Source organism: Ambystoma mexicanum, chromosome 13 (genome assembly GCF_040938575.1).
Source record: "Ambystoma mexicanum isolate Mex_15411 chromosome 13, UKY_AmexF1_1, whole genome shotgun sequence".
In the NCBI taxonomy this organism is placed as follows: domain Eukaryota; kingdom Metazoa; phylum Chordata; class Amphibia; order Caudata; family Ambystomatidae; genus Ambystoma; species Ambystoma mexicanum.
In genome coordinates, this window is record NC_090938.1 from 550,514,159 (window position 1) to 550,533,006 (window position 18,848).

Sequence of the window (18,848 nt, forward strand, 5' to 3'; positions counted from 1 at the left end):
CTATTGTCCAGAGCTACCTTGGAGACAGGAGCGGCCTGCATCCCCCTCAGACACCATTGGGTTTACTTGCGAACAACACCAGGGATCACCATTCGCTGCCACCGGGGCTCACCACGTCTTCCCCCGCTGCTATCGAAACACGATCAGGATGGTGGAAATTCCCATCCACAGCCGGTGGTGTCAGATTTCAGCCCCGACTCGCCACGTTCAGAGGCCCACTTCGCAGATCTTCTGTGTTCACAACCTTCCGCCAACTCTGCGCCATATGGATTCCATGCATTTTTCCTTTTACTTACTATTATTGCTATACAGCAAAGGGTTACTAGAAATGGAAACTCATTTACAGCTGAAGTTGACCCAAAAACCAGCACCAGTCGAAACTTCCCCTAAAGCATGTTGATCAAGCGTACCCATGGAATGACTTCTGCTGAGTCTTCAAGGTACGCCATATCAGGCGCAGCTAGCCCACCCATTCCCATTACTCTAATTTCACCATGGGATAATTATAAATAAAGCATTGCAAGTCTGAGAATGGAAAGCAGGACGGAATGAGACAATCCAACCGACATTAAACCGTTTGAGTATTCTGCACATGTACAATACTCTCTAAAGTAAGCATCCAAGGTTAGAAGTGTTGGCATGTTTACAATACCTCATTCCCACTTAGTAAAAAAAAGAACACTTTACTATATATATACTATATAATATATAAAGTGTTGCCATGCCCACTGCTCAAGACTGTTACGAGGTAGTTATCGTGAGGGGTCAGATGGACACACACGTAAAGTTTTCTTAATATTTGCCATTTATTAAATGAACTGGTGAGGTAAACGCCTCTTTCCCTATCCTAACAATGATGTCTCTGCCTACAAAACTACAACCAAATAAAGATGACCTAGTGTCCAAAAAGACTGACCCTCACACTAATACAAACACCAGTATACAGGGAATATTTGGCTACCTTCAGTTCAACAAATCAATATAACAGTTCAAACTTCAAGGTTTTAGAAAGTACTCCTTTTGACCAGGGCTGGGCTTCCTTCCACTGTGTCAATTCAGGAATATTCTTAGAAAAGTTCTGATTCAACAAAGTTCTATTAATTTTAACACAAAATCTATTTCGGCAAGAGCTTCGTAAGAGCTGTTGTCTGGTCTGTCTGCTCGTGTGCTGGAGAAGCTGGACTCTGAACTCGCTAATCGTGCACTGTGACCTGTGTTACCACGGTATGATCACAACCAAAGACTGTTATCTGGACTAAATACAAAAAAGTACTTTAAGAATTGTAATTGCAGTCAATTTATTTTCAGGAGAAAGCTGTATATCGCTTTAAACAGCGTGAATTGCATCATGGGAGGAAGACACATTTCCTACCCACAATACCTTTATCATTACAACGCACGCGCATTTCGCATGTGCGCATTTCGGCAAGAGCTTCGTAAGAGCTGTTGCGACTGAGAGGGGTGAGTGAGGCTGATTTAATCTCTGGTATACCAAAGAAGTACTGACCAAACAGCAAAAAGATAAGTAAGGATGAAAATCATTGCCGTTATTGCTGTAATGCAAATAACAACAAAAACTTGAAACACTTATTGGTATTGTGTGAAAAACTAATACCAGTGAGGGTGCGATACCTGAAACCCTTATTTAGAGAGTCTAGTGGAATGACATCTGATTCGCTTTGGCAAGTGATATTCTCTGGTCCGCATGCTTTGTTTCGCTTTGGTGCAGTTACCTTCCTTAAAGCCTTGCGATTGGAAATGCTGCAAACCGTGATGGTGTGATGACATGAGTGGCGGTTTAGTGAGCATTACTGTTTGAGGAGTAAAACATCGCTCTATTGTTTTGTGTTTGGTCCTGCCCAATGAATTGCTTTCTGTTAAAGCTAGGTTTACCTTTTCATGACTGGCTCATTGTATAAAGAAACACTGAATGCATCCAATCGTTTTTAGAAAGATTTTGTGTTTTAAACCTTAGAAAAGGAGGATTTTAATGTTGATCAAGAGAAAAATTCTCTTTTGGAGTTGTTTTTTGTGCCTTTTTTATTAATCATTTAATTCCTTTCCTGTTTGTTCCTTTATTTTTTTCTCTTATTGTAATTATTCTAAAATGTAAACTGTTATCTGTAATTTGTAGTTTTGAATGTTGTATAAAATATGATTATTGAAAAGTTAACTTAGTCAGCTATATCAATAAAACAAAAATATATATTTTCCCTCCACTGTGTCCTTCCACTTTGTAAAGTAAATGTCTCTTCCACAAATACTTGTTCACAAATCAAAACTGTTCTCCAGTGTCCTCCTTGGTAAGGCAAATGTCTCTCACAAAACAAGTTCATAAACCAAGACAATTGTTCTCCTCTGGATGTAAAGCAATTATTAACATATCACACTTATTCTTCCAACGGAATGCCTTTGTCAGGATAGCACTACTACTACTTTTGGTGATGCAAAATTTCTTTCCACCACACCTTTTTTACCACAAACGCACCTCTTCAAAACATGTTCTTTCATGGTGTACTCGCATGCCAGGAAGAAAACTCCCACAATTAATGTTGGTGGCAATATTTGTTCCAGGATTCTCCACACCAGTATCCCATGTGAGAAGGGCTGAACAATAGCTGCCTTTTTTTTTATAGTCTCTTGACTCTTGGCAATGTGGGTCACAGGTTTCCCCAAGCCGGAAACTCAGAAAATTAGAATTGCGCCCAAGTTGCCTCTTGACTGTTTCTTTACAACCTCTGGGCTGTTGGCAATGCTAGTTACAAGTTTCCGCCCAATTAGTATCCCATAGAAGGGGAGTTGCGCCCCTGTCCCCTCATTTATTATTTGGAATCCATTGTCCTGTTCGCAGCGCCCCCGGGGTCACCTTTAGCTCCAGGCCAACTCACTGGTCTTCTTTGGCATCTCTGCTTCCCTGCTCATTGCTGTGGCGACCTCCTGTGTCCTGCCTGCTCTGCTGCCAGCTCCTGCGTACCTTCGGCGGACTGCATGTTATTCCCTGGAGCTCTAGCAGCTCCGTTGATCCTCTGTGACCTCTCGCGTACTGAAGTGCAACACACTGGGTTGGAAGCACTTCTCCCCTCAGCTGGTCTTTTCTTCCTGATGCAGTTTCCTGCTGGGTGGAGTCTGCAGTGTTGCACGCCTTCACTTCTTGTGTCGGCATCAGCTGTATTCTTCTTTACGCAGCAATCGCAGCACTTCGAACTGTCTATGCCACTCCTCCTGCATCATCTCTGCCACTCCTCACGCATTTCTCCTTCCCAGCTGCAACTTTATTTTATTTATTGGATATTTGTAAGGCGCCTATACAACAAATGGTGTTTCAAGGCGCCACAAGAAAAAAAAGGGATGGGCTTGGTGTGTCAAGGGAGAAAGATAACAATAATGGTCCTACTAGGCATTGTGACATTCGGATCGTGCAATTGCAGTAACAAGAAGTGCGAGGGAGGGAGGAGGGAGTACAATTCTGCGTGAAGTGCTAGGGTGTGAATGGAAGTGCAGGGTGAAGAGGAGAGGGTGCAAGTGAAAGGTGGTGGGGGGGAGGCCGCATGAGCTAGGCAAGTGCTAAAGGGAGGCCAGGAGGGCAAGTGCCAGGGATTGCATTGGGTGCTGGGGGAGAGGGTCCACATGCTAAGTGCTAGTGGGGGCACGGGGTGAACTGGGGGATGGGGGGCGCCTCTTGCCCTGTAGGACTCAGAGAGAACCAGGCAGCCAGTCACTGAGGCAGATGGCGGTGTGATTGTTGACTTTTTGTTGAGAATAAGAAGAAAACTAATAGTATTTTGTTAATTGACGTTACGGAATATATTTTTAAATCAATGCACATGTTTATTGAAAGATAACAAATGGTGTATATTGGATATACTCCAAACTAAGAGTGCACTGAGATTAGCTGTTGGCAACAACCACCTTTTGGTGGCATATGGGGATGTTAGCATGGGAGGGGGAGAGGGATGGAAGAATCGAAAAGGAGTGTCTTGAGGAGTTTCCGGAACATGAGGAGATCTGGCACAAGCCGGAGAGGGGCAGGGAGACCATTCCAGAGGGAGGCCATTCTAGAGGGAGGCCCCTGCATAGCGGGGGGATCTACCCCCTACTCTCTGCTTAGAGAAGCATTTGATCTGCAGAGAGTTGGAGCTAGAAGACCGAAGGGCTCTAGCATGGAGGTATTTAGGGAGAGAGAGTTGGATGTAGTGGAGTCCCAGGCCCTAGAAAGCCTTGTGGATGATTCAGAGGGTCTTGAACTCGATCCTAGCAGAAACCGGGAGCCAGTGTAGAGAATTTAGGGCTGGAGAGATGTGGTCCCTGGGCTTGAGGCCAAGGATAAGTCTTGCAGTCCTATTTTGGATTAGTTAAAGGGGGCAAGGTCCACGATGTGAGGAGAGGAAGAGAGGGAGGAGTCAAAGATGACACCAAGGTTTTTTGCCCCACAAGAGGGTTTAGGCAGGGGGGGGCATAGAGGGCAGCCAGAAGGTACGAGGGAAGCAGGGAGCTGTGGTCCCAATGAAAAGGATCTCCATCATACATTAAGGCAGAGATCATTGGCAGCACATCATGCCTGAATAACAGTCATCCAGGGATGAGCGAGGAGGAAGTAAAGTAGAGGGAACCTTGCAGGATAGCTGCGTGTCGTTGGCATAACACTGGAGTGAGGAGATGGAAAGGTAGATGTTGAAGAGCCACAGCGAGAGAATGGAGCTTTGAGGGACACCACAGGTGGAGAGTGTGATGGGGGAGAGTACAGGGCCCAGTTGAACCTGGGAAGGTCGGTCAGAGAGGAAAGGGGTCAACCAGTCCAGTCACAGGCTTGTGATGCCAAGGGTGTCACAGGGCCGATTTGTCAGGGTGGCATGATTGACCATGTCAAAAGCAAAGCCAAAATCCAGAAGGATAATAACGGATAGAGAGTTAGAATCGAGATTTAAGGGTAAGTCTTCACAGGTGTTCAGTAGAGAAGTTTCCGTGCCTCTGTGTAATTCTTGTGCGAAATGTGAGCTAGAACATTGCATCGTTGCGCAGCCATTTTGGCCATTCATCTCCCATCACGGTAATAAAAGCCTGCGTCTTCGCGGGCCTCGCAAAATAAGCAAGCATTTCAGTAGCAAAAGCAGAGCAAGGTCACGTAACTAAATAAATATTGTTGCTGAGTAGACTTGCTGTGGAGAATAGTTATGGTATTGTCCACTGAAGGACGAATACGGAAGGGAGTCGGAGTGTCCTACAGGTGCACAAGGGGATCTGGGAATGAATGCAAGGAGAGGGGATGCTGGGTCTTTCCACTCCTGACTTGTTTTTTTCCACTCTCTGTCCCTTCCACTTGTGATCTGCTCTTCGGCCGAGGGCAGACGCAACTGAGAAGGGCGGGGACATGCCCCCCATAAAGAAGAGGGCATTCTGTGGCAAAGTTAGTTAGAACTTGGACCCCCCCCCGGGTGATGCAGTCTCGCTGAGAGGGAGGACGCTCGGCCTCAGACCCCATTAGCATGAGTGATCTCTTCGTCTACCTGCTCAGGGACTAAGCAGTGTCGTAGTGGCCAAGATTAAGATGTCTTCTGCGTCTTTGCTAACGGTGAAGCAATTTATATCTATATTTCTATATATCTAAGTGTATGTTTGTTTATGTATGCTAAGTTCATATATACATATATTGTGTGAATAAAGGGCCTATAACGAGCCATTTTAATTTTACTATAATAATTAGTCTGTGTGACTTTTTGCCTGTCCTAGTGTGGTGCCGGGGGAAACTTATGTGTCAGTGTTCTCCTCACGTGGCCAAGCAAAAGATGGGGCTTCTCCTCTTCCCTCGCTCACACAGGGTTTCTCTCCCAGCAGGATTTCAATGAGCGCCGTCTCCTTGAGCTGCTTCCTTCTGCTTAACTGTCTGCGTCCTCCATGCTCCGCGAGCCGGGAGTCGTGACTTTCTCTCTCCCATTTTCCAGGTGTAATCCTTTTAAATATTCCGTTGATTGTTAGACACCTCCAACCACTAGAGTACGTCTCCAGCTTCTTGGCCCCAGTGATCTGTATCACTCCAGTTATCTTCCTCGTCTCAGTTTTTGTCATGTTGTTTTCCACGCGATATTGATGCGGCTGATAGTTGTTTTTAAATCATTACTACCTCTGGCCTCTTCTTTGTACATTTCTGTTATGCTGTTTTTCATGTGGTGTTGAGGCTGTTTTTGGTTGTTTTTGGCAGTAATCAGCACTATTCCTTGCCTCTTCCTCATCTCAGTTTCTGTCATGCGGTTTTCCATGTGGTATTGAGGAATATTGGCTATAGATTTGGCAATGGGTTGAGGCAGATTGTTAAAACATGCCATCAAGGCATGAGGAAAGGAGAGAACATCCCTAAATGAAAGGGGATAGGTGTTCATCTGCCAATGTATCCCCATGAGGGTCGACTCCCCCATGCAGTAATCCCTCCTATAGCTGCCAACAGGGTCAGTATCAGGTAGCGACGGCCGTCCCATGCCACATGAGATGAGGCTACCTCCGGGAGAGGACTGATGACATCGGATTCATCATGGTTACACCTGATGATTTCTATATGTGACAGTGTCATTGCAGTGGCTAACAACATGGTCTCAGGGTTTTCCCCAGGGATCTTCTTATTACTAGAGGAAACGTAGACTACGGATTATGGCTCTGCTGAGGGTTTAGCAAGGCCTTTTTCCAAGGCCGCTCCCTGAGGTGTCACATTCCCGACCTACGGCCAGCATGGGGGCCAACAGGGAGGCTGGCTCTGGATGTATTACACCTATTACTCTTTGTTCCTTATAACAAAGGTCTAATGTGTCGTGTTGCCAGGGTTCTCACTGAGGGGCTGTGTGGTTCAAAGCCAGCACAGGGTTCGACACCAGAAACACTACCTATAGCCGGAGAATTGATCTCTGGTGAAACTGTACCCATTACCATGGTTTTCCCATAAGATCACCACTCGGCAGGGGTGTTGCTAGGTCTGAAAAGACCCGGGGCTAGGCTAATGTCGGAACTGTCAGGACTGGGGGCTAGTTAGCTTTTTGGTTGTAGCTCCTGAAATTCTATCCGGGGCTACAGCCAAAAGACCAGGGGCTATAGCCCCCTTAGCCCCCCCCTAGCAACGCCTCTGCCACTCGGGTACTACTGAGTTAAAACTGCTTCCGGTCAAGCACGGTGGAGGTTCCTAGACAATGAGTGACCAAGCACACTATGGGTGAAAAAATGGCAACCAGTGCAATTCACTGTCCTGGCAATTGTGGACACAAAATGGCACCCTACGCTAAAGCAGGAAAACGTCAGTTGGATTCTGTCTTATTTTACTAATCGGTGCTACCAGAACAAATGATGAAGGCTCAATAGAGCCTAAAATATTTTCAGTTCAGTCACATGAATGGAGCAGCACTGTGATCATCCACAAATTGACATCCCATTCTAAATCATTGGTGTAACTGTCGCCATCTAAGATAGTGATAAGGATGACTTGTGTTTTGGCCTTACCTGGAAGCTCTGATGGCTCCTTGGGTCCATCCATGCCCTGAAAACCATATCGGTGTGAATTTGGGCTCTATTTCATTTCATGCCACTGGCTTGAAGTCACTGGGAAGAGTTGCCCTGATTCTGAGAAGTTGTTCTGCTCCTCTATTGCCAGCTAGGTTGGCAGCCATCTTGCCCACTCTGCCCACAGGGTTCACTACAGTGCTGTGGCACACAGGGTTATCCCCTTCTGTGCATTAGAAACCTGGTCCTGCGGGTCCCTGGAAAAGTCAGGTTATTTTTGGTGAACTAGCTAACTAACCTGCATGCCTCAGTGGATTGTGCACTGACCTGCCAATCAGACATGCGGGCTAAAGCCCAAAGCTAGACTAAGTCTGTATTCTGATCCCCGGTTAAGCTGGATTCTTTCACCATCCGTCCTCAAGTCTCACGGCTAAGAGGTCCTGTTATTAGATGTAGCTCTTCATGAAGGGTGTGATGACGTTGCAATTGCAACACATTTGACAAAAAAGTAGCCATTGAAGCATCTAGACCTGTCCCCGCAGGTTGGTCTTCCTTGCAAAGCGATCTCAGATGCCATCCTCCGCCATGGCGGCTATCATACTATAAAACTAGTCCCTGTCCACTTGTAGCCCAGTCTAAAGGGTGAATGGAACACTGGCAGTCCTAGGGTGGAAGGTTTACCAAAACAGTGTGCCCCTTCGTAAAATACACACTCCTTGCACCATGCAACCAAGATTCAAAGAGAGCCCCAATATTAAATAGCCTCAATTAAAGGTTTGCTCTAAGGAATGCTAAACCAATTCGCCTACCAATATAAGGGCTGGCGATGGGCGACCAGCTTGAATAATCATATTTGAGTCCACTCTGATGTGAGCGCTGCAATAGTTGGTCTCTCCTGGGTGTAAAGAACTCATGGTGGCAACAGTAACGACAGACACAAGTGATCACAGTTCAAGGGTATTTGTTAAACTATATATGCAGGTTGGAAAATGCCAAATCTAAACCCAAATCTAAGATGGGAGCAAGCTACGACCATTAAATAATAAGGCAGTCCTGGTGGCGTCTTATCAAAATAAAAAGGGCCTATACTAAGAAACACCTATTGCCAATCCTTGCAACTAAATACAAAAGTGTGGGATAATATTCACAAGAAGTGATCACAAATGATAAGTCAGGATGCGGTACCGAGGGGGGGGTCACACTTACCCACGTTTGAGCACGGGACAAGGCGGGACTCCTGAACACTTCAGTTCAAAAAAACTGTATGTGAACTATACATTTTTTATATTGATTGATATTTTATTTCTATCGCGCTCATACACAAGTGCTTCAGAGTGCGACAATGCAAGGAAGGGGAACAGGGGAGAACAAAACAGCGATCTTACTAGGCCCAGTGACATTGAGAACGCGCAAGTGAATGGGAGAGGGGGAGGGGAAAAGTGCATGGAAGGAGGGAGAAATGGAAAGTGCGAAGCAGAGGAGAAACGGATAAATAATAAATAAATAATAAAGGCAACAAACAGTGGTAATGCAGCCAGCAATTTGCAAGTGCTAGGTTTAAGGCAGCAGACAGGGTAGGTTTACTAAGTGCAGGAAGAAAAAGGGGGGGCTGTATGGGTACAGATACAGACCCCAGTGCAAGGGGTGGCCCGGAGGCAGTGCGGGAGGGTGGCAGGGTGAGCAGGTACCTGGGCCCGAAGGACAGAGGGTGGCCAGGTGCACAGTGCCAAGAGAGAAGAGATTAGCAGGGGAGAGGGGGAGCGAAGGCAGAAGAAAAGAGGAAGGTCTTGAGGTGCTTCCGGAACCGGAGATGGTTCTCCTCAAGTTTTAGAGTGGCATGGAGGCTGTTCCAGAGGGAGGCCCCAGCCGAAGACAGAGATCTACCCCCAGCTTGTTTTTTTGAAAAACGACTGACCCTGAGGGAGTTGGAGGTAGAGGAGCGAAGAGCTCAAAAGGGGAGGTATTTGCGGAGGGATAACTGAAGGTATTTTGGACCCAGGCCCCAGAAAGCCTTGTGGACAATGCAGAGGGTTTTGAATTTAATCCTTGCTTCTACTGGGAGCCAGTGGAGAGATTTCAGAGCTGGAGAGATACGATCCCAGGGCTTGAAGCCAAGGACAAGTCTCGCAGTCCTGTTCTGGATTAGTTGCAGAGGGCGGAGAGTAGAGGCAGGTAGATTTAGAAAGAGGCTGTTGCAATAGTCCAAGTTAGAGACAACCAGAGCTTGAGATACCATGAGCTTCTGGGGGAAGGAGAGGAAAGGCAGAGTACTTCTGAGGCGGTGCAGTCGGAAATTTGACTTTTTAGAGACCTCAGAGATATGGGCGGAGAAGTAAAGGGTGGAGTCCAAGATGACCCCGAAGTTCTTAGCCTCGCATGTGGGGGTAGGAGGAGGGCCAAGGGAGGCCGGCCAGAGAGTGAGGGGAAAGGATGGTGAAGGTGTGCCGATGAGGAGGATCTCAGTCTTGCTGACATTCAGGCAAAGATCATTGGTGTAACACCAATCTTGAATGGCAGTTAGGCAATCAGAGATGAGAGAGGGAGAGGAGGTGGCAGAGATGAGAGAGGGAGAGGAGGTGGCAGAGGGCAGCCTGAAATTGAGTTGAGTGTTGTCAGCGTAGCACTGGAAATCTGAGCAGAAAGTGGCAATGCAGTGGGCCAGAGTTGCCAGGTATTGGTTGAAAAGCCAGGACGAGAGGTTAGACCCCTGGGGAAAACCACAGGTAGAGAGGAAGATGGATGAAAGGAAGGACTCAAGTTGGACCTGGGAGGGTCGATCTGAGAGGAAAGAGGTCAGCCAGACCTTATCAGTGATACCCAGGTTTTCACAGAGACGGTTGAGCAGGATGGTATGGTTGACCATGTCGAAGGCAGAAGAAAGATCGAGGAGGATGAGGACAGAGGGAATGTTAGAGTCAAGGTTGAAGAGCAGATCTTCACGGATGTTCAGGAGCGCAGTTTCCATGCTTCTGGCAGCTCTGAATCCAGACTAGTGGTCATGGAGACAGCCAACAGAATTTGAATGAAGGTTAAGCTTCAACTCCAACTTTTCCAGGAGTTTGCCAAGAAAAGCAGTAATGGAAATTGGGCGATAGTTAGCTGGACAAGAAGGATCAGATGTGGGTTTCTTAAGAAGAGGATGCACAAAGGAGTGCTTCAGAGGGGAGGGGAAGGATCCCGAGGTAAAGGAGTGGTTGCAAAAATCAGCAAGGGCCGGAGCGAGGGTGTCAATGTGGTCCTTGATGGTTTTAGAGGAACAGGGATGAGCCTGTTTTGACGAGGCTTTCATAGATCGGACTTGTCTAGCAACCTCGTCGGGTGAAAAGAGGAAAGGACGAGAGGGATGGTGGGAGGGTGGCTAAAGGAGGGTCAGCAAGTACAGATGGAGAGGGGAGGGGTGTGGGCGTGGGTGGAGAGGGTGGACAGGATGACCTGGGTTTTTTAAATGAAGTGAGAGGCAAGGGCATTACAAAGAGCCTGGGAGGCAACAGGAGGGGTAGAGACTGCAGCAGGGTTGGCCAGCTCCTTGCAGATTTTAAAGAGTTTGGCCGAGTTGTTAGATGCCACAGAGACACGAGCTTGAATGTGGACTCTTCTTGGTGAGGACAGAGAGTCAGTATTGCCTTTTGTAGCAGGCGACAGGCCAGTTTGTCAAAGGATGAACAGGAAGTCCTCCATTTCCTCTCAGCTACCCTACACTTAGGTTTAAGTGTAGCTAGGTCAGAGTCATACCAGGAATTGCACTTGGCTTTGGACTTCAAACGGATCCTCATGACTGGGGCAAGAGCATCAAGCGTATCAGAAATTGAAGAGTAGAGCAGAGACAGGACAGTGTCAGGATGTGAGACAGCCAAAGGTGGAGGGGGGAGAGAAAGTGGCAGCAAAAGCCTCAACTGACACACGTTTCATGGGCCGGATGTCGGAGAAGGTAGGTGGCAGTGTTGGGGTAGGCTTGGCTTGGGGGGAAGAGAGGGAGAGAAGAGATGAGGAGGGAGTGATCGCTCTAGGTGAGAGGAGTTGTCAGAGGGATGAAGAGGGGGAGGTTGTTAGGGAGAATTCTCTCTTAGGCTGAATTTTCTAACCTAGTGAGTCCCCCGGCAGCTTTGCTGGATTCCTGGAGTTTGTTTTTTTCTCCTGCCAAGAGTGAGACTCTTTTTCTCCCACTCTTGGACATGATTTATGGTGTTTCTTTGACTGGTAAAGTGTTTTATGGGCTATGGGGTCCTTTACTCCATAGGGTCTCATGTGTTTTTACTATGTGTGTTACACAGCACCCTCCGTGCAGTAACACAGGGGTGTCATAGTGACACCCCACCATAGACTCCATACCCTGGGACGGACTACTGTCTCCCAGGGCATGTAAAGTCACCATTGGCTTTACTAGTCCCAAATTATTAACAGAAACCAGTACAAACCATCATATTGTGGACGTACTGGTCGGGGCAATTCGATTGCCCCAGGGTCTGTTAGTCGAGGGGGCACGTCTCCGTCACCACTGATCGAGTTTTGGCTGGTGGCAGTGGAAACTACTTTTTATATTCGACCGCGAATATTTTCCTATGGGATTTTCCCATTGTTCGAGGCTACCAACTTGAATTATTTAATTCTCATAGCCTCGAACATACCGCTGGTTTATTTAATTAATATTAATTCGCCGGTTGGTATTTTTTGCCAGGACTCGATTCTAAAATGGCATTTGTGTTCTCTTCTGTGACTCCAACCCAAGTCGAGCCCTTTGTTCCACTTTTTGGCGGGCTTCTCCGCAGAAGTCTCCAAAAGTGGTGCCACTCTGTCTGGGTACCACAGGGGGTGTGGGAGGGGGTTTAGGCACCCTGGACTGAGTTACCTTGGTAACTCAAGTCGCACTCTTGTGTGATTGGCCCAAGTCTCACCACTTAGCATGTTTGATTGACAGCTAGGCTGAGTGAATGGGGGTGTGCTGCATAAAAGCAGGGCTTTGGGGACTGGAACTTCAGAATTCGCCACAGGACCTGAGAATCCGACGAGGGAGGAGCTGAGCCGACCTACCACAACGACCCCACCGGTGGAGCCCTGCGGAACCGACTCACCACTTCCCGACGACAGAGAAGATCTCCCGGCTGGAGAGGCTTCTTCCCCTGACTGGTGGGCACACCAGTTTTACCTTCTTTCTTCACACCCCAGACCGGTTTGTGGTCGAACTGCCCGTGCCAAGCACCCCGGCGGCTGGATAGCCACTCACCACTGAACCGCGAATCAACGGACCGCTCCTTGTACCTGAGAAACTCAGCGGCTGGTTTCTTCCCTGGCAGTGCAACAGACTCCTGTCTTCCTCCCCGACGAGATTCTCTCTTCCCCCGGACGAAGCACCGACTTGCATCCGCTGCCAGGAACAACTGCCCCCGCTGGAGTGTTCTCACCACTTTAAGGTACCGTATCCGCCAGGGCTCCCTTTCTAAAGATTGCTACAAGGTAATAATAACCCCTTAACCTTCTGGACTGGGCTGGCCGCCTTGACCCTCTAACTGGTCCCTTTCTTTGGTCCAACTCCTTTTTGAACCGTTACAAGACTTTTGTGCACTGCAACCGTGTGACCTTGGACACATTTCGTTTTGATCCTCTTAAAGCGGATCCGGCCTACTGACTGTGAATTCACGGTGTTACTTTGCCTTCCTCTCTTGTTGTGTTCATGAAAAAGTGTTGGGACCTGTTTCAATTTATTCTTTGTTTTTCTCTCCCTTTTTAAAACGAACTATTAGAGTGCCATCTACGTTAAGCGCTCACCGCTGTCTGAAAATAAGTGGGGCTTTACTTAAGACTTGTCTAATATTCTTTTAAGGGAGTGTATATGTTTTAGTGACCGTGTTTTTGAATTACTTACTATTAGTGCCTGTGTGTTTTTCTAGATGTGGTTTTAAATAAATATTTATATCTCTTTTACACCAAGCCCTGGTCAGTGTTTACTTGTTCTATTGTGTTCTCTTGACCTATTGTGAATACTCCTTATACTGCCTAACTCTTCTTGAGGGAAGTCTGACTGCTCAGCCACAGCTGCCAAGTGAATCTGTGTGGTACAGACTGCTACCAAGTGGGTTTACTGCCAAACACCTGTAGTCCTAAATCTTTTGCAGTGGTCCCAGAGGGAACTGCACAGGTTTCTGCCTAACGGAGGTCAGAGGATATCAAGACATCAAGTGTGTGCCCTGCAGAGTGAGTTGGGCCAGAGGGGAGGATGGACAGGGAGAGGGAGTCACAGAGGTCACGGAAGAGCACAGAGGAGGAGCAAGGAGAATCTAAATGTATATTTAGGTCACTGAGGAGGAGGAGTTGAGTGGTAGAGGCCAGGAGGGAGGAGGAGAGGTCTGCCCACTCAGAGAGAAATGAGGTGATTTGACCAGGAGGCCGGTAGATGGTAACCGCAGTAAGAGAATGAGTAGGCGAGAGAGAAAGCCTACAGACAAGGCATTCAAAAGAGGAGTAGGTCTGAGTGGGAATGATAGAGGCAGGAATTCACTCAGGAAAGATCAGGGCTACCCCCCCCCCCCCAGCGGACCTGGAGGATCTGGGTGCTGAGAGGATCTTGTAGCCATTAGGGAGGAGAGTGTCAAAGCTTGTGACAGAGCTGGCCGTGAACCATGTCTCAGTAAGACATCAAGGTCTAGGAGGAAGAGGACCAGGGTTAGAGGCCAAGATATCCTTTTTAAACTTCTTCCTACCAGACTTGGTGAGAAGGGAAGGATAGTCAGTGGAGAAGCAATTGGAAAAGATGGGAGAAACAGAAAGCGCCATTGGGGTGGAAGTGAGGAGAGGATGGGGATACTGGGGGTGCTAAGGCAGGTAGGTGTGGGACAAAAGAGTGGTGAGGTCACTTGGCTGGAAAGTTAGAGAAGAAACAGTACACAAGCAAAATACAGAGAATTTTGCAATGGGTAGCAAGATTTGACTTTTAAGCAAAAACAGCAAGATTTGTCTTTTTAGCACAAAGCAAAAACAGCAAGATTTGACTTTTTCAATCTTGTAATCTGATGTTAGCAAAGGGTTTTAGGAAGCACTGCACAGCATGATGACAACATGGGAGTAACAAGCATAAAGAACAGTGATGGGCAAAGGCAGTAGGAGTGAGTCCATAAGGAGGGAACTAACCCATAGTTCTGGAGGTGGCAAAGTCAAGGCAGTCCGGCTTTCTTAGAGGAGTGAGGTGGCCGCATCATTGTGGTTAAGGTGCAGGGAGGACCTTTACACATTGTTTTTTTTTTATACATCACACATCTGTATTTGCACTTAAATGTTTTATGTTGCTTCTCTGTGTTTTTTATTATGTTTTGAAACACACATGTCCATTCACTTCACTTACTGAACTGTAAATGGAATTGCTCCGTATTTCAGCCTTTGTGTTTTTGTTCTTTCTGTCGAACAGGTTTGTTTGTTGTATTAAAACAAAAATCATATTCCAGATCATAAATTAGTCTTCTGGACAGATAGAGGCTGACTTAGAGTGGTTATCCCAACCATTTAACCCAGTCCCTCTCTTTGGGGACAGCAACATTTCCCCTTTGGTTGTTTAAGGGACTTCTGAACACACCACTCTCGAGCTTTTCCAGCATGAGGCTACAGTTCCTCTTTCAGGTATCGGGACCCAAGTCTCTTTTCTACACAGTCTCTTGCCTCCGAGGACCTGATGTGTTCCAAAAAATAATAAACAAAAGTTCCTTTCTGCTTGCACGGTGGGTGATGCCTTTTCACCCATGTATTCCTACCCCAACACCCCTCTACCGGGCTCTGACCCACAAAAAGTTATTTAGCGATATCGGGACATTCGGTAATTAGGTTTCTTGCACTGAGCGTCTGACAGGTTTAGAATAATAAACAAAAAGGTTAATGAAAGTTCCAAAGTTGTTCTCGGATTGTACTTGGGTGATCACCTCTTCACCCCTGGGTCCCCTTCTTCTGGTCGCAGACCCTTCTCGAATATCAGCCTCCCTCTGTCGGGTTCACTCTGGCATGTATTAAAAAGCATTTTCTCTGTTGCATTCACAGGTCGGTGGGTGATTGCTTTTCACCCTTGGAGCCCCCTCTTCTGGGCCCAAACTCTTCTACGTTGTTTGCCTACCTCCATCAGGTTCACTACAGCTTTTTACAGATACTTTCACCTGTTTACATTCAGAGGTTTTAATGTCTTTTTAAACCATGTTTCACCAATCTCAATGTCCCTTTAAATATTTCACTGTGGACATCCCTCTGTCAGGTTCACTTTTGTAAACTCACTGTTCATTGGGACTTTTAGGCTTCGCCCCTTTTTCATCGGCATCCCTCCATTGGGTTCACTCTTGCAACTTTTTCCAATCACACAATTCCTTCTACTTTGTAACTATTCGGGATTCACTTCCCTTAGCTTTACAATCGTCTGCTGGCAAAAGACCTTCAACTGTACACAGGATTTTGCTAGACCCCTGTATGACCACTTTGACCCCTTTCTCGTGCCCTTCCCAAGGCCTTCTGATAACGGTAGTTTCAACAATAGGGGAATGGTCCAGGATTTCTTCAGTGAACACCCACGTGGTGGCAGACTCCTCGGCCGCTGGTTTTCCCCTCTCATTTTAACGGTTCTTTGTACTTTCCTTCAATTTAGCAAATTGCTAAGTTTATTCAACACTGTACGGTTTCTTATCGGCTCTTCCCTCGACGTCACACAAACTGTTTAGCTTTTCTAGTCTCTGGAGTCAAGACTGGTACCACAGTGGCAGCCGTCTCCATGGCTTGGTTATCAGCGGAGAGGGGCCCTGTGTAGCGTTGACATCTGCTGCAATACACATCGGCTATTGTTCAGTCTTAAGATTCCTTCCACAGAGGCTACGTGGGCCTGTGTTGGAATAGGCAAGGATGTGTCTCTCCTTGCCACCCTTTCGGTTGTGGCCGCCTTTCTCCTCCTCTTGAACTGCCATGCTGGGTTAGCTCTCTCGTCGTACAGTCTACCTTGCTCCTATTGTGCTCTCGTGCTCCACCTTTTATCCCTGTTGGGAAGCGAAAGGGCCATCTGTGTATATGATTCTGGTCAATTGCCTGACTTTGCCTGACCCTTGTGTTGGGACATGTCAGGTAAACGGCTCTGGTGTTTGTCCGTCGTCTTTCGTGATGTGCGAAAGGTTCATGTTGGAAAAAGGGCGTTTGGCAGAGTGTTTGAGTATCCTATGTGGTAGGATGGGGAAAAGGTGTTATAAGAAGGGGATACCGCGTCCCACCCGTTGACGTCCCACTTTCACTCCCCCCCCCCTTCCAGATGATCCTTCCTCACTGGTCCACCCCCAGGAACTGGATCCAATAGCGATGGCTGTGTCCTGGCCACCTGGATGACGGATACCCAGAGAATAGTCAGGGAGACACCTTCAGGTTTCTCACATGGGAAAGGATAGATTTGTGCTGGTACACTGGCTCCTCCCACATTTGGCTATCATGCCAATCTTTTGTTCAAAGGACCCATGTTTTATCCTACTAGTGGGCTTTGAAGAAGGTTCCAGGCTTCTTCTCCAAATTATGTATGGTTTAGGAGAAGATCCAGAAAGTCTAGATTGCGTTGGGAATCTTTGAAGTTGACTGTCTTTGGGAGATGGGGTTGCTGATGGAGGCCTAATTTAGTCTGCTGTTCTGACTGCCTCACCAGGGTTTTTTTTATGCCTCTTTTGGAACCTGGCAGGAAACCCATTGCTAATTCTGGGATTCCATTACTACCATATCAGAACCTCTGGATCACTTAGCGTTCCATTCAGCAGCAGGGGACAGCCCTCGTCCTGCTGTTTAGGCTTCCCTTGGACATATCAATCAACTTGAAGTCAAACTTTGTGATGCCCTTTACATGACTTAACCACAGTACCACATACTCAATGATGACTTACTTTGGCTTTTCCTACTCAAGAGTGGACATTCTTTGCCTCCTCCTTTACACTGGTGTTTTGGAGGAACCTTGCAGTACGCTTCCCCGGTCATCTCAGGGATGGGGTTGGCACATCCCTTTTTGGAGCTTAATGCTAGGACTGATTCTCACAGCCCTTCTTTCCATGAACGGCGGCTATGCTTGCTGTTCTTCAAACAAAAAGTTGTCCCCACAGCTTTGCGCCTACACCTTCCATGTTGGGGGGTTGCACATGCGAGTGGCATCACTCATTACTCATGTATGGGAATAATGGACATTCTTGTATGCACCTTGGGCGTTTCTTTGAACTCCATCACATGAAAGTGACAGTTTGCTTTATTGGATCGGGTTATCTGCAGGGCTTGCAAGAGGGAGGCCCGCATATGGTCCATATCTGATTAGATTGCCTTGTTTCTGTGGTGGGTAGGAGATGTAGTCTGGTTATCTTGCCACTGGATTTTGAAACTGAGATCCAATTTCCACTTCCCAATAGAACTGCAACAACCTATGCCTTGCACAACAGGTGGTGATAGTGTACAGTATAAATAACCTTTAACATAACATAGATGCATTGAGCATCTAAAGACCCACTCTCGTGCTCAGTGACATGGATTCATAGCAACTAATGTCTGAGGCAGCCATAGGAGCCAGGGGAGGGTGGACTCCTGATTGGGTGCCTCCATTATAAATGACTCCAGGTCAGTGGCTGCTTGTGATTTTTATTGTTTTCTCCGAGTGGAAATAAATTGAGATTTACGGGAAATGAGTGTGAGCGACCAAGCCAATGAGTGAATTGGAACCCACCTCTGGAGTTAAGGAGGCATCTCATTGTGAGAAATGTTTTCAAATCGGTGGTTCACCTTACAGCAAGGTTACGGCAAAAGCCATAGCCATAGCCATAGCCATACAATCTACAATTGGTTTTGTAGGGTAAGGCACACACAAAAATGAGATATTCCAGGTCGTCGACACCGCATAGGAGTACTTTGTGACATATTTTTATGATTGCTGTGCCCACAATATATGTCAGTGTTTGGACCTTAAAGACCACAAATTCACACTGGCTGTGTCCAAGATATGCAGGCATTCCACTGTAAAACAGGTTGATGTGATCAGTATGGGCCCACTCCATTGTCAACCCATGTTACTCATGAACGAACACTCCTGCATCTGCTCTCGGCCACAGTCCTCGCTTTGGCTCCTTGCGTTCATTAATGTAACATAGATCACAAGTTGGTATAGGAAATTCCTTGCGTATAATGTAGTGTTCACGTCCCTTGTGTAAGGTGCATTGCAGGGTATGTTGCTTTGGTGGACTAGTCCCCACTGAGGCGGCGCTCACGCTCCGTTCACCACAACAAAACCTGGTCAAACAGGCTGCAAGTAAGGTGGGGGTGGGAAGGAGAAGCGGTTCTGGTTGTGGGGGAAGGGGGTGGGGTCAGCTTGGTGTGGGTGCCAGGAGGCTCAGGGTCAGTTGCCCCCCCCC

At 47.1% G+C, this 18,848-nt stretch overlaps 1 protein-coding gene across 3 annotated transcripts in view; it reads left to right on the forward strand.

Moving 5' to 3' along the window:
- HDAC5 (histone deacetylase 5) overlaps positions 1 to 18,848 on the forward strand; it is a 2,156,790-nt gene that overhangs the window by 145,052 nt on the left and 1,992,890 nt on the right. The window lies entirely within an intron of this gene.